A 16,585-nucleotide genomic window follows, 5' to 3' on the forward strand; every position below is an offset into this window, starting at 1 on the left:
CTGTGAACTCATTTAAATTAAAGTCATTATTTTCTGAATTAACATAAAAAGGAAATTATGTAAAATAAATATGTAAATCATATTTGAAACTATAATAATAATAATAATTCAATAATAGAGTTACCAATTTCACTAACAATAAAACTATACATACACACATTTAGGGTATAATTTGGGTACACAGATGATTTGTTATATATAACTGGATGATTTTGAATTAAAGATAAAGTAATATCTAATCATATAATAACACATTATATGTATACTTAAATTGTGTATAAAAAATTGTCTATATGTAATATTACTCTTTGCTAAACAATCAATCTTTAGTGCAAACAAGTGTTTCAGTTATATTAAGTATCAATTTTCAATAGTAGTGTTACCAATGATAATAATAACTTAATAGTAGTGTCACTATTTTTTCGATTAGTTTGAGTTATTTTAGTTAATTTTGTATTAGCTTAAATACAATTCATTTTTTTAGGGGTTAATCTAATTGTAATTTGAACTATTTTACAAGTTGAAAATTATAACCCTATTCGATTTTCTTTTTATATCACATGGTATCGAGCTGGCGGACTGTATCAACTTTTGTCAGGCTTAATTAGAATCTCAAGACTGAAAATAAATATAATTATTGAGGTACCGTACGATTGAATAATAGTTATTTTCTCTCTAGGAGAATAAAGTGAGGTGTCTTGAAGGTAAACAACGAACGCTTAAGACAGACCACCCACTGTTATAAAAATACGGGAGTTGAGCTTCATTAAAAGTTGCACTTGTGTGTTTTAATGTAGAAATTCGGTGGTAAACAAGATACAAACAAATAGCAGAAAGTGAGATATGGCAAGCCTGAATCAGCAACAACAACCAGAGATTTCTCAATCATGGGGCGGCGGGAGCAACCGCATGGCCGCTACCAATGTAGAGGGAAGGACACCATCTCCCAATTGCACTAGTCACAACGATGACAAAAGTTTTGACGATCAGCAGGTCTCTAAGTTTGTTTATTTTCTCTTAACTATTATTCACCACATATGATGATATTTTTGGACATAAAATTCACAAATTTTCTTATAATTGGGCGTGTGAACTGAAATGAGGTAACCATGTTAATTAACTGATATCTTCCTACACTTGTGAGGATATCGATGCCTGATGGAGTTCTCTTGAACTTGATTTTGATAATGATTAGAAACCTGGGTGGAAAAAGTTTTTGGCGTTTGTAGGCCCTGGTTTCCTTATCTCAATCGCTTATATGGACCCAGGAAACTGTAAGCTCCTCTCTTTCTGCTGTCTCTGTGAATGTGTGTTTCTCTTTCTGGGTCTGTGTCTGTGACTAACAAACTTTCTATGATGTCATATTACAGTGGAAACTGGTTTGCAAGCAGGAGCTAGTTACCAATATGAGGTATATATAAGAAACAAAATTCTTCAAATACTATATATATATATATTGTATATATCGAAAATAAGGAAGAGAAGCTTTTATCTTTTTCAAATTGAAGGTGCCAGAAGAAAACTAACATGTTTGCCATTTTCAGCTATTATGGGTGCTTCTTGTCGGAATGATCTTTGCTCTTATAATGCAGTCCCTTGCCGCAAATCTTGGTGTGTGCACTGGTAAGTCACAAAACTAACCAAAATTACAAGTACAGTTATGTTGATGAATATTAACTACTTGGTTACTTCTTCTTTAGTATATAACAATAACTTAGTTCATTGGAATCTCAGGCAAACATTTATCAGAATTATGCAAGGCTGAGTACCCAAGATTTGTCAACTACTGCCTGTGGTTGCTGGCCGAAGCAGCTGTCATAGCCGCTGATATCCCAGAAGGCAGCCATAATTCTTAAATCATCTTAAAATTCATTGCCTTACATTCGATAAATTCATTTCAGAAAATACTACTGGAAGTTCTTAGTTTGGGAGTGATTCTGCAGGAAGTGCTTCCAAACAGAAGCCTAAACCTGACAATAACATGCTATAACTAGTTTTCTGAAAGCAAATCCATTAATTCCAAGAGAACACTTTTTCAACCTTTCAAGTACTTTATTTAACATTTGTATTGCTTTTTTTTTTTTTTCTCTTCTCAGTGATTGGGACAGCCTTCGCGTTAAATATACTCTTTCATGTCCCGGTATGGGTTGGAGTTCTCCTCACTGGCCTCATCACTCTCTTGTCGCTCGGCCTGCAAAGATATGGGGTATTTTAACAGTTCATATTTAATTTTTTCAATCAATCCTTCGTTTATTATTACGAGTGAAGCATCAAAATAAACATTGAATAAGGTGAAATTATAAAATTTTCATTAGCTTATCCTTTTACTTATTGAATGTATGCATTCTGTAACTATCTATGCAGATTTTACGTTTCTCTTCAAGGGTATTTGTCTTCTTATTTATTTATTTATTTATTTTTGCTCTTGTCCCTCTTTGAACTGATTTAATTTATTTCCATTTGTGTTTTGTTTTTATATTTTGGAGCTTAACGGTAGTTTCTCATATTTAATCTCCCTCTTTTTGAATGGTTAAATAAATTAGATAAGGAAGCTGGAAATGTTCATAGCAATGCTTGTACTCGTTATGGCCGGCTGTTTCTTTGGAGAAATGAGTTATGTAAAGCCTTCTGCAGTTGATATCTTCAAGGGCTTGTTTATTCCCAACCTAAGTGGCCATGGTGCTGTAGGCAACACCATCGCTCTATTGGGCACCACCGTCGTGCCGTATGATCCATCCAACTTCACATAATTCTCAAAATTTAACATTCAGACCATCAAAATCATAAAAATCTGACAAAACCCACTGATAATAATGCAGGCATAATCTGTTTCTGCACTCAGCTCTTGTGCTCACCAGAAAAGTGCCCAATTCTGTCCGTGCCATAAACGTAAGCCATAGGAAAACACTAACAACATTGAATAAATATATACATCTTTTAGATATAAATGTTTTGGTGGTAATATCTCTATTATTTGTCTTGTTTTTTTATACAGGATGCGTGTAGATATTTCCTCATAGAGAATGCTATACCCCTATTTGTAGCATTGTTAATTAATGTAGCGATGGTGTCCATAACCGCCAGTGTTTGCTCAGCCCCAAATGTCTCAGAAAATACCATTGAGCAATGCAATAATATTACACTAGGCACTGCTTCTTTCCTCCTCAAGGTAATCGATTTTGGTAGCATTAAACTTGATCTATATGGTAAATACTAACAGAAACTCGAGTCTTTCTGTGTAGAATGTGCTGGGAAAATCGAGCTCCATCGTTTATGCCGTTGCCCTTTTTGCCTCAGGGCAAAGCTCCGCCATCGCAGGAACTTGTGCTGGACAATTTATTATGCAGGTCAACAGAAATATAAAAACAAAAAGGAAAAAAAAAAAAACTGAACTTCAATAATCACAAATTTCTTTGTAAAATTTTTATATAGCTTCTTGTTGTGTGATTTTCAGGGTTTCCTGGACATGAAAATGAGAAAATGGCTGAGGAATTTGATAACAAGGTGCGTTGCAGTTACACCAAGTCTCATTGTTTCAATTATCGGTGGACCTCAAGCGGCAGGAAGATTAATCATTATTGCTTCGGTTAGATAAAATAAATTCATTAAAAATATGTTATTAATTATAATATTATGTCTGCATCAAATTAAAATCTAAATATTTACCGAGTTTTAATTATAGATGATATTGTCATTTGAACTGCCGTTCGCTCTCATCCCGCTTCTAAAATTTAGCAACAGTAGCGACAAAATGGGACCCTACAAGCACTCTATTTATGTAAGTTCTTTTTTTTTTTTTGGTTTTCTTCTATTCTAGGTAAAGTTTTCCAATTGAAGTTAACCATATTGGGGCTTATGTAAAACTTAAACTTCTAAAAATCATGTTTCGATGTTGTTCTCTTTTTCTGAATCAATTCGTGTAAAACATAATCTTCTGAGAATCATGTTTGGATCCTCTTCTAATAATTCTGAAACACTGCACATGCAGATAATTGTTCTTTCATGGATCTTGGGCCTGGGAATAATGGGCATCAATGTGTATTTCTTGAGCACCGGATTTGTAGGTTGGCTAATCCACAACGATTTGCCCAAAGTGGGAAACGTGTTCATCAGCATTATAGTGTTTCCTCTGATGGCCATTTATGTATTAGCCATTATCTATTTAGCTTTTAGAAAAGACACTGTTGTGACATATATTGAACCTGTAACGGAAGACGCAGTAGTCGAAGGTAACATGGAGAATGAGCTTGCATAACCTGATAGGCAGTTGGAATTGGGTTTTGTACCTTATAAAGAGGATTTGTAACACAATTCTCATGACATATACCCGTATCTAAAATATAATCCAAAGAGATATATACAACTTGAACTTTTATCAATTACGACAAAATAAAGAGCATGTTTGTTTATACTAACTCAAATTTGCATACAAAAAGGTGTAAGCTAAAATACCTCAATATGTAAATAAAATAAACTCAATCACACAGTCTCAAGTGTCTGAAACAAATCCAACATCACAAAATAAAGTGCATAATTACAATCCATGTCTCAAATTGGAAATTTAGAAAAATCAACATAAACTTATAAAATTTACAAATGACAAAAATGCCCCTTAACCTCATGCAACGATTTGAATTGGACCACTAGCTTTATTACATGCCTAGCTACTTGTAAAACCACAAAAAAGGAATCTTTAAATAAAAAACACTCAATAAATAGTTGACATCTCGACATTATGCATACAATATAACTAATAAACCCAATGTTCTATCAATATGTCTTTATATGGTTACTAGCGAATGTTTCCCGGCACCTACCTATGCCCATCTATCTCTTCTCACCACCTTCGTGCCCTAAATACATAGGCCACATCACACAAACAACTAAAGTCTAAATTATACTCAACATATCTAATGCCCTCATGAAAGCAATTGACATCTTATATGTCTACTATCTCTTTTGCCTCACACACATACCAGTTGGACTATTGGGCTAACTAGTTATGATAACTTGGTCACATGAGAAAACTAGTCGTTGTCCCTCCCTTACCACATACACATAACTATGAGATTGTTATATGAATTATCATCTTAGGATGACCTTTACCATATACCCATATATAATGCATTTTATTGATCACATAAGGAAATTAACTTATGCCACTATCTTTTACCATGCAAACATGAATTGAAAATAAGTAGCTAATATGTTGTGATGTCGAGCGCATGATACATCTCAAGGGTATATATCTCTCATACAGTCCTATTGTTTTCACATATATTATCACTTTCATACACAACTACTAATTATCTTAGTGTACACCACTTTTCTTAACTTTCTCTATTTTTTATCTGAATCCACCTTGATTAGGGTTTGTGTCGTCTTTCATATAGTTAAGCACTTCAGATTAGCCAACTATTAATTTTGCCTCTTGCAAACCTTTTTAACTTTTTTCCCCATTTTAACACATAACACAAGGGTAAAATAGTTTTCTTGCATTAGTGAAAGAGCATCATCTTCCTTTGCTCCTCGCTTATCTTTTTGAGCCCATGAACATATGTACAAGTTGCTATGAATAGGCATTCACCCTTTTTTTACTAATGACGTATATTAACTAATTACTTTAAGCCCTAAATGCTTATTCCTTTTCTAACCTCATCATTCACCTTAACCTATCATGAACGGGCGTTCATCCCATATTGAGCAATCTTTCAAGCTGAGATCTCTGAAATAGGTATTCATCATATGAACAAGAAATTCTTCTTTTGTCTAAAGATAAATGGGCATTTATCACTGTCTAAAAATCATAATCCTACTAGTTTCCACATTTTTTAGCTTAACCAAGTGAATCCAAACAATCTAAAATATACCAACACAGTCTTCATGCACCTTAGGCGGTCGTTCTTTATCAAAAATCACAAATACATACACCACCAATAATTCAAATCATAGAGATTATTACCATAATTCCACAATTTCTCCTCATGAATTCATAATATCTCAAATGCCAAAAACACAATAGCCAAATGCATATTCAAAAGCTTAGAGAGGGAGGGTCATCTACTTACCTTTCCTCTATTGACAAGCAAACTCTTCGCATGGCTAGATGGTTTTGACGTTCCTTTTCTCTCTTGTTGCCCCTTTGACTGCCTAAAATCTCTCTCAAGGTTTCTATTTAGTTGGTTGAATGAAATATCATATAAAAGTTAGTCAAACAACCAACACCCTTTTTTATTATGTGAATTAAACAACACAAATTGTTGTTCCTTCTCCATGGATGGTCATTCATCTTACTATTCCATTAAAATACACCCTGAAGTCACTAAGAAACTTATCTCGACCAAATTCAAATTCGACGCATCTAATAAACAAACGTACACTCTAGTGTGCATGATGTTCATCACCTTACACTTAATTATTTTTGTGTGCTAAACCTGAAAAGACTTTTTTGCCCTTCACCATGCATGAACGGGCATCCACCTTTGAGATAAATATTTGTTCACTCCCTACAATACATACTTAAACCACATTAATATATAAAGAAAAAGAACATAATGCCCATGGAAATACCTATAAGTGTTACAAGATTTGACTCATATCCTTCTACTATGGTAATGGACTGCATCTTCTAATGGAAGGTGGTTTCAATAATTAGCTATCAAAAGGGACAAACAATGAGTTGTTCATAAAACTAATAATTAAGCTATAATGTTGAAAGGTATTTTGTGTTGTATGTATTTGAAATATTTTAAAAAGATTTGAGTCTCACATATATGTAATCTCCTTGTAATTTAAAAACATCATTGCTTTGTGGGCTTATAAAGAGATAAGAAAAACGGTTGGACCTATATACACAAGAATTAGTAAAAGCCCGATCCATGTGTTATTGGGTAAATCTCTATTACGTGTGAGAAAGATTGTGTCTAGTATGTTCTTATATATCATCATTTTAATTTTTTTTTTTAATTTATGAAAAATAAAAGCTTACCTAAAACAAGTGATTTTTTCATCATGGTGGAAGTTACACCGTTGAATTTAATTTTACTAATAACATTAATATTATTACATAATATTTTTAAAAGCTAACTGTTAATGTATTCATCATAGCCAACATTCATATGTCTTTTTTAGACTAACATCCTTATTTTTTACTATAAAAGGTCTTCATTTCTATACCAAAATTGACACAACTTAATTTCATAAGAGATTTTCTTGCCTACACTCTTGACATTCATAATTTATTTTGCTAATCTTAAACTTGAAAGTTGTAACACCCATAGAAAAACTCAAGGGTATTTTAGTCTTTTTCTTTACTTTTAATTGAGTTAAGTAATGTTTTTCAAAGTGATACACACCTGTGTATAGAGGTATACACGATCGTGTATCATCAACAAGTTTGAAATTTTTCATATAAGATTAGAATCACGAAAAAATTAGGTATTGTCTTAATTATGTGACACGACACACACCCCTGTAGAGTTCATACAAACTCATGTGTCGCGTAATTTTTATATTTTTTTTCACACACTCAGTCAAACCTAAACGAGAGAGCAATTAGAGGAGAGACTTCTCGTCACCAAAAAGGAGTTGTCGGTCATAAAAAAACCATCAACCATCCAAAGAATTTGCTTGTACTCTAGAAGTCAAGTAAGTTGGCCTTCCTCTTAGTTGTTTAAGAGATTGACTCAAGTGTTATCCAAATGTAATGTTGATTGGTAGACCTTTGATGATTTTTTAGACAAGTTATGATGAATGCTTGCATGTTAATTGTGAATGGGTTTTAGCTTCTTGAAATCATAAGTTTTGAAAGCATGTTATATAAGAAAGAGTTGTGTTCTAATGGCATTAATCATGTGAAACAAGATTGTGCATGCCTAGGTAAATTTTAGTTAGAAGAAAAAAAGGCCTGTGATCACCTTTAAACATAATAAAATTGTGTGCTAACTCTGTAGTACGGAATCCACTATTGAATATTAATAAAATTATGTGTATACATTTTTTGTATATAATTTAAATACATAGATAATTGTTGTCTATGACTCGCAAATATATGAGTCAATCAAGTAATATAGAAAGATGTCAGCTTTATAGGGATTGGTTGTTGAGTACTAATTCGTTTTTTTAATTAAGATTAGCTAAAAAAATAAAATGCTATAATGAGAAATTGAATTAAAATTAATTGAAATGCAAACTAACTAGCCAAAATTGATAAAAATGAATAAACACTCAGCAAAATTAAAGTAAAACACCAATATAGAGAAACATAGGGTTTATGATTTCACTATCAATTACTCAAAAATCACTAAAGAATCAGATTAAAACCAACGATAAGATGAATTGTTGATGGTTGATTATTTTATTTTACTCAATTTCTCTCTCAAGTTTAATTAGGCGTGTTAAGATTAAGTTTACCTACTTTTATGATATGATGTAATCAAAACTCATTAATTTCTATGACAATCAATATACCCACAAAATATTTATATTTATCGCTAAGTAAAACCCCAGGTTTAGCAAATACATGAATCAATTAAGTATGTATTTTTCAATATCACACTTCAATCTATAAACAAGCATAGTATTGGACCTTAACACTAAGTAAGAAGCGAAAAACACAATTACTGAATCAAACAATCACCATTGATCAATAATCAAAACCTATTATATAATCTTTGAGAATTTATAGATTCATCATAAACCCTAGTGAAGGAAATTAGCTATTCATGACAATAAAGTTCAAATTACAAGATAAAGTTGAAGACAGAGACATTTTAGTAAGTAAAAGAAGACATTAAGAGAGATTAAAAAAACTCTAAGGTTTTCAAATTTTGATTCTCTTGGGTCTTCTTTTTTTAATCTTAAATCTTGAATTTTCACTATTCTCCTTGTTTCTTGAAACAATCTCTCTCTAAAAATCCCTCGGGCTGCTGTATTTTGGTGATTGATCAATAGAAAAAACGAAACTTGCTTTATATAGTAAGCTACTTAACCCTGATTTCTGTTTTTTATTTTATTTTTGTCACGTAATTATGGGAACTATTATGACCATAAGACTAGCCATAATTGACCACTATCTTTTTTTTATAAACTCTTCCCTTTTGATTCTTTAAGCTTCAGTTTTCGCTCTAAGAAAACTTGAACATCTCAAAATGAAAAAATAAGATCAAGCCATCAAAATTAAATAAAATTAAAGAATTTGATAAAATGAACCATAAATTCATTTTTAAAACATACTATTATAAACATATTTATGTGTATTTCATGCACACATCAAACTGCCCCAAACTTAAAAATTTGCTTGTCCCCAAGCAAAATGAAACCAAAGTGAAATCGAAGGGCAAAGTAGAAGAAACAATAAGGTTTAGGTGATTAAATTCTCAAAATGACTTTATGCAATTGAAAACCAAAATTTTCTCCTCAAAAGCTCTAAGTGGAAGAAATACTTAATCCTAGATCCAAAGAAAACAAAAGTACAAATATCAAACTAAAAATACATGTAGTGATTAATCACTACAAAACTTTTGCACATCAGATAGACATATACGTATTTAGCAACCCCTATAGTCTCTAAATGGAATCAACTAAACCCCATAAGCAAAATAAAACAACTTATCTCCATTAATGAAGATGCAATGTATTTCAAAAAGATCAATAGGTCTTTATTTAAGTTGTAATGTAATTAGGGGGATCAGTTAAATAATAAAAACATAAAAGTATTAACAAATAAGCATGAATAGACTATTAATGAATAAAATGGGGATCTACATGATCACAAGATAGCAATCAAGGAGAAATATGAATGTAAATTGCACTAATAATGTGTACACAACTTTTTTCTTTTCTTTTTTTCCACTTAATATTTTTTTCATCTTCTTTTTTTCTCTTTTTTTTTTGGGTTTAGTTTCTTTTTTCATATTTCTCTTTTTTTTCATTTTCATTTATATATATATATATATATATATATATATATATATATATTTCTTTCAAAAATCTCTCACACTTATTTTTTTATACATAGGATGGTGCACATGGAGAAATAACATTTTGATTTCCTAATTTTTCTTTATTCTTCCTTTTAAATTGATCCAAAAATCTCATGCAAATTCACTCATTTCATTAACAATATAACCCACGCAAAAGGTACAGTTAATATATTTTTGGTTTGGTGGGTGATTAATGGTTGAAAACAAAGAAAATGCAAAGATTATAAATAAAACACAAGTAAAATTAAGGCTTACAAGAGATTAAACATTTAAAAAGGTTAGTTAGAGTAATGAGGCCATTTTAGGTTAAACAAGCAAACAAACATATGTTTATATTATGTTTTTTATTAATGCTTGCAACTTTTATTTCATCTCAAAAAATTGAGTGACAAGTTTTAGGACTTGTGAAACACTAGAAAATATACCTAAATACAGATAAACTCTCTCTAAGTAAGCAAACACAATCTTGAAATAACAACTGCATACACAACAACATCTGAACAATAAATGTAACAATTGTAATTTCATCACTAATTATGAATATATTCATACTTTTTGTCTTTTAAGAACAAAAAATGAGTTCAATTGCTAAAGGTGATTAAATCATTCAAATCACCTGAAAAGTTTTCATAAATGTTTCTTTTGAAGTGCTAAAAAGTGAATTTGAAATTTTTAGTCCAAAGTCAAAGAAAGCATAGGCAAATGTGGGTCTAATTTAAACTAATATGGGCAAAATTGTAACATAAAAGTCAAATGAAAACTTGAAAATAAAATTGCATGAAGTAAAAACAAAACTGAATAAAATAAATTGGAAATCCAAAGACTAAATTGAAGAATTGCAAACCAAACTTCAAGTGAAACTAAAGACTCCCCCCATACTTAAGACAAATATTATCCTTAATGTTTACTCGAAATTCTACAATAAAATGACAAAATATCAACAAGAATACGTGAGAACTCATTGGATTTTTCAAATGTTGGTGTTATTGATCAAAGACATTTCAAATATCACTATGAGCACAGTAAAAAACTTATAGTTGTAGAACAATTCAATTTTTGTTGAGTATCCAAACAAAATTAAAATATCCAAGACCAAAATAAATTAATCTAAATATTATTAATGAAATCTCAAATAGACACATCAACTAAATATCAACAAATCTGCACAAAAAAAATATATCTATAAATGCAAGAAAATCAACATCAAAACAATATATCAACAATTCTTCCAATTTGATATTTTATCCAACAACACTAAGCCAAAAATCTGCATACGAATTTAATCACAAACACAACAAAATCATCCTTAAAACAATAAACTCTTGTAATCAATCAACATTAACCACAACTTAAGAAAACTAGCAGCTCAATAATTTCTCCAAATCAACAATTTTCCAGCAGTACAACACAAAAAAAATCTGCACCATCAATAAACAACATTTCAAAAACTTATCATAAATTTTCCACATTTATTCAATGAGGCATTATCTTATGCATATTTTTGTCCAATAAACCTCATAGTAATCCACTCCAAAATATTTTAAGCACTATCATACAGTGATAAAAGAATACAATCCAATCAAAATAACCCTAAAGTAATTCATCAATCCATTCAATTTAAATCACAACTCACTCTATTATATCTTACAGTGAGGAATCTAATAAAGAGATAAGACATTCAGGTAAAGTGCAAAAAAAATATTAATAATAAATATAAGTTTAAGCCCCTAACCAAAACAATAAAACTTGTAGTTCATAAAGTGCTGTTAAAAACATAAGGTCGTTTAAGGTCTTTGGATATTTAGGGTTAGTGGTAGTTTTATATTGTTATTTGTTTATATTTATTATTGATCATGATCATATAAGTATATTTATTTGTCGATGGATGTATGTGTATATATAAGGTTAATGTATAACATGTGTCTCAAGATAAAATTTCTCTTGAGTATAACAATTATATGTGTATGTTTCGTGAGTCTCGAGTAAGGTTAAAACATATAGGTTTCATTGAAAGTAAAGAAATTTCTCTTGTTTTCTTTTGAGGCATAAGGTTAAAAAAAATCATAAATAGAACTGACAAAACATAACATTGCTTATGATGACCTTATTGGGTACTATTTTTACCATACTCTCATATCTAATTCGTGTTGATTTGATTATTAGTAATTATTATTAAGAATGATCTTATATCGATAGAGAACATTAATAATGTTTTGGTTCGTTATTGGTGATCATATTAATTAGATTGTTTATTATAATATAATTTATTTTTAGGTTATTTTGTTTTCCAAAATTATAGTCATTTATAGTTAAATTGTTGATTACCCAAGAGTTGAAAATTGTTTTCTTTTTTCTTAAAATAAAATAAAAATAATTAATATTTCTCAAGTGGAAGAATGTTAAAAATTTCCTAATATAGATTAACATTAATTATGATTTTGATTTAATAAAATCGAATAATTAAAAAGTCTAATCTCTGTTTACATATGAGTTTGAGTGATTAATAAATATAAATCTAATACATTTAAAAGTTATATTTTAGGTAAACAATATAATTACGGATATTAAAGTTTATTGGACCTTAATGGGGTCAATTAACCTACTCTATATATTGATTAGGTCCCCTCTTCAGACTTGATACAATATAATTGTGTTATAACTTATTCCATTGAAAAAGATTTATAAAATGAAGATTAAGTCATGTCAAAAGGTAATCTCGGCAGCTTTGCAGATTCGAATTGCTTAGCGTTTCAAGTATTCCTATAGTCCTAAAGAATTTAATTCAGTATTTTATAATTTATGCGTAGAGTATGAGGTTTTATTGTTGTTTTTTTAAATTCAACTTATACAAAATAAATCTAATATTGTATTGTTTTTGTTTTCTCTTCCTAGTGATTGGGACAGCCTTTGCATTAAACATGCTCTTTCACATCTCAGTATGGGTTGGAGTTCTCCTCACTGGCTTCAGAACTCTCTTGTTGCTGGGCCTGCAAAGATATGGGGTAATTTAACAGGTCATATTTAATATTTCAATCAATGACCTTATCCCTCTTTGAACTGATTTAATTTATTTCCAATTGTGTATGGTTTTTATATTTTGGAGCCTTAAAAATTATAATTAAGTCAACTTAGCTGATGGATAACTTGTCATGACTAGATAATCTCATAAAACCAAAACGGCAGTTGCTCAAGTTTAATCTCACTCTTTTTGAATGGTTAAATATAATAGATGAGAAAGCTGGAAATATTGATAGCAATACTTGTATTCATAATAGCCGGTTGTTTCTTTGGAGAAATGGGTTATGTAAAGCCTCCTGTAGTTGATGTCTTCAAGGGCCTGTTTATTCCCAAGCTAAGTGGCCAAGGCGCTGTAAGCGACACCATCGCCCTATTGGGAACCACCGTCATGCCGTATGATCCATTAGACTTCACATAATTCTCTGAACATCAAAACCATTAAAACTGACAAAACCCATTTAATAATATGTAGGCACAATCTGTTTCTGCACTCAGCTCTTGTGCTCTCCAGAAAAGTGCTCAGTTCTGTCCGTGGCATAAACGTAAGTCATAGTAAAATACTATCAACATTGAATATATATAGACATCTTTAAGATATAAATGTTTTGGTGGTAATATCTCCATTATCTGTCTTGTTTTATCCAGGATGCGTGTAGATATTTCCTCACCAATGTTGTAATGGTGTCAGTAACAGGCACAATTTGCTCAGCCCCAAATCTCTCAGAAAATACCAAGGATCAATGCAATAATATTATACTCCACTCTGCTGCTTTCCTCCTTAAGGTCTAAATTATTTGAACCAAAAAAGAAAAAGAAAAAAGAAATCGACTCTGGTAGCATTAAACATGATCTATATAGTAAATACTAACAGGAACTCAGATTCTTTCTGTGCGGAATGTGTTGGCAAAATCGAGCTCAACTGTTTGTGCCATTGCCCTTCTTGGCTCAGGGCAAAGATCCGCCGTCACAGTAACTTATGCTAGACAATTTATTATGCTGGTCAACAGAAATATCGAAAAGAAATTGAACTTCATTAATCACAAATCTCTTGGTAAAATTTTTATTTAGCTTCTGGGTTGTGCGGTTTTCAAAGATTCTGGACATGAAAATGAGAAAACTAAGGAATTTGATGACGAGGTGCGTTGCAGTTACACCAAATCTCATTGTTTCAATTATTGGTGGACCTCAAGGGGCAGGAAAATTAATTATCATTTCTTCGGTTAGACAAAACAAATTCATTAAAAATATGTTATTAATTAAATATTATCTATGTATACAATTAATCGGCATGTGGGAATAAGTCTTTTGGCCTAGTTATTATACCAAACATCATTTACTAATATTATATGATTAACAAAATTATTCTTGTATTGTATTTAAAATTTGCAGTAGCATATTTATATTCTTAGAGAATCATGATGAGGTTAACTGGCATTTGATGCTACATTCTACCAATATGTCAATTCCGTAGAGTATTTCATTATAGATTTTTATAATACTTTATGTCATTTTCTCTCGCTATCGAGAAATATTGACCAAAATATTCAGGAATGAAGTCTCGGCACATGTATATTTCCAAGACGTCATTCATTTATTTTTATAATACTTTATGTCATTTTATCTCGCTATCGAGAATTATTGACCACAATAATCAGGAATGAAGGCTCGGTACACGTATATTTCCAAGACGTCATTCATTTATATATAAATGCAAGGGGTAGAAACCTCGAAGCACGTGCCCCGTGCAAGTTTTTCCGAACCCAAATATATGCAAAGGCGAAAGGATTATTTTCACCCAAATTAACATTTATTTATGGTTTAATTTTTGTTAAAATTTTTTATTAAAAATAAAAATAAAAATAAAAATATTATTTTATTTTTTAATTTAAAAAATTTATAATTTTTTTAAATTTAAAAAACTAATAATTTCTTCTTATTATTAAATTTTAAAAAACGACACTTACTCTTAAAGATAATTTCTTTCATCTTCGATGACTGATTATCATTTTTGTCATCAATCAATTTTCCCACAATTTTCTTCTCCCCTAACTGATATTACACATGACTGATTTCGTCTTATTTGACAAAGAGATGAAGACGATGTCGTCTTCCATCAATCGGACAAAGACGATTTATCTTCATCTTTTCATTGAATGAAGAAGATTGGTCCGATGAACGTCGATTGCTAGAGAAGAAGATGGTAGAAACATTGGCTGATGGTGGGAATGACATCCTATTAATATTTTTTAAAATTCAATTTAATGGGAAAATTATAAGTTTTTTAAGTTAAAAGAAGAAAATTATATAAATGTTTAAGGTTTTTGTATTTAATAATAAAATGATGATTTTATCTTTCACTATAATAAAAAATTCTAATATAAATTAATTTATGGATGAATATTTAGATTTTTCAACTAATTTAAATATATTTTTGAGATTAAACTAAAATTGGGGTGAAAAATAGTCTTTTGCCTTATAGGAAAAAATGGTAGTCTTATTCAACATCAACATATGATTTAAGTAATGAAATTAAAAAAAAAAATAACTAACCACGGTTTGGCTTAAAATTGATTCGAAAGTTTGTAGTTAACATTGTATAAACTATCATACATATTTTTGAATGCTTGAATTTTTTTTTTAAGTAAAAATAATATATTAACAAACAAACAACGAGCCACAAAAGCAACTCAAAAACAACGTAAGCTCATTTTGCTTGAAAAACTAGGATAGCGAAGAACAAACTAAAAAGACTAACCTGTGTTTATATAGACTAAGAAGGTTAAAATTATCTTCTCTTGAAAATCCATCAAAATTCTTATAATGATAGGATTTAAGAGAAGGACAAACAAACAACGATCAAAAGCTTTATAAAAGAAAACACATGATTGGTTGTCCCAAGGAAAATATACAAAACTATCTACACCAAAACTTGAAATTTGTCATCATCATCACGTAATAACATGGTTCCAAAGGAACAGTTTTAATTATTAGTTTTAAGAGGGTATTTGGTTCGAATTAATAAAATATTATCTTGATAATTTTTTATTATTATTAATTATTTTATTTGTTTTGTGAATAATAAAATATTTCAATAATTTTTTTATTAATAATTGTAATGTGATAAATAATATAAAGAGTTTTTTATTACTATTTTTACCTTAGATTTTAAAATATTAGAAAAATAATCTTAATTTTTTAACAATTCAATCTTTAATTATTAATTTTTAGGACTAAAATACTTTTATATTTAATTAATATATCAACTAACATGAAAAATATTTAAAAAAAATTATATCTAAGAAAATTTAAGTAAAATAATATTTTATTTTTTTATTTTTACGTCTAACCAAACACAATTATTATTTATTCCTACCATTTTTTATCAAATATAATAATAATTTATACCTAGTAATATTCAAATTAACTTATCTTTATAATAATCTTTTATTTTTTGTAATAAAATAATATTATATTAATCAAAAGCACAATCAAATTAGATTTTGTATTCTTATTTTTTCTCTATTTCTAACAAAAGTTTACACATTTTGAATACATAAAATGAGTATACAAATTATATATAATTA

The 16,585-nt window shown here is 29.7% G+C and overlaps 1 pseudogene; it reads left to right on the forward strand.

The window, feature by feature from the left end:
* The first annotated feature begins 843 nt into the window (after positions 1-843).
* LOC123203543 lies at positions 844-4,306 on the forward strand (annotated as a pseudogene).
* Positions 4,307-16,585: the final 12,279 nt, after the last annotated feature.

Source organism: Mangifera indica, chromosome 19 (genome assembly GCF_011075055.1).
Source record: "Mangifera indica cultivar Alphonso chromosome 19, CATAS_Mindica_2.1, whole genome shotgun sequence".
NCBI lineage: Eukaryota > Viridiplantae > Streptophyta > Magnoliopsida > Sapindales > Anacardiaceae > Mangifera > Mangifera indica.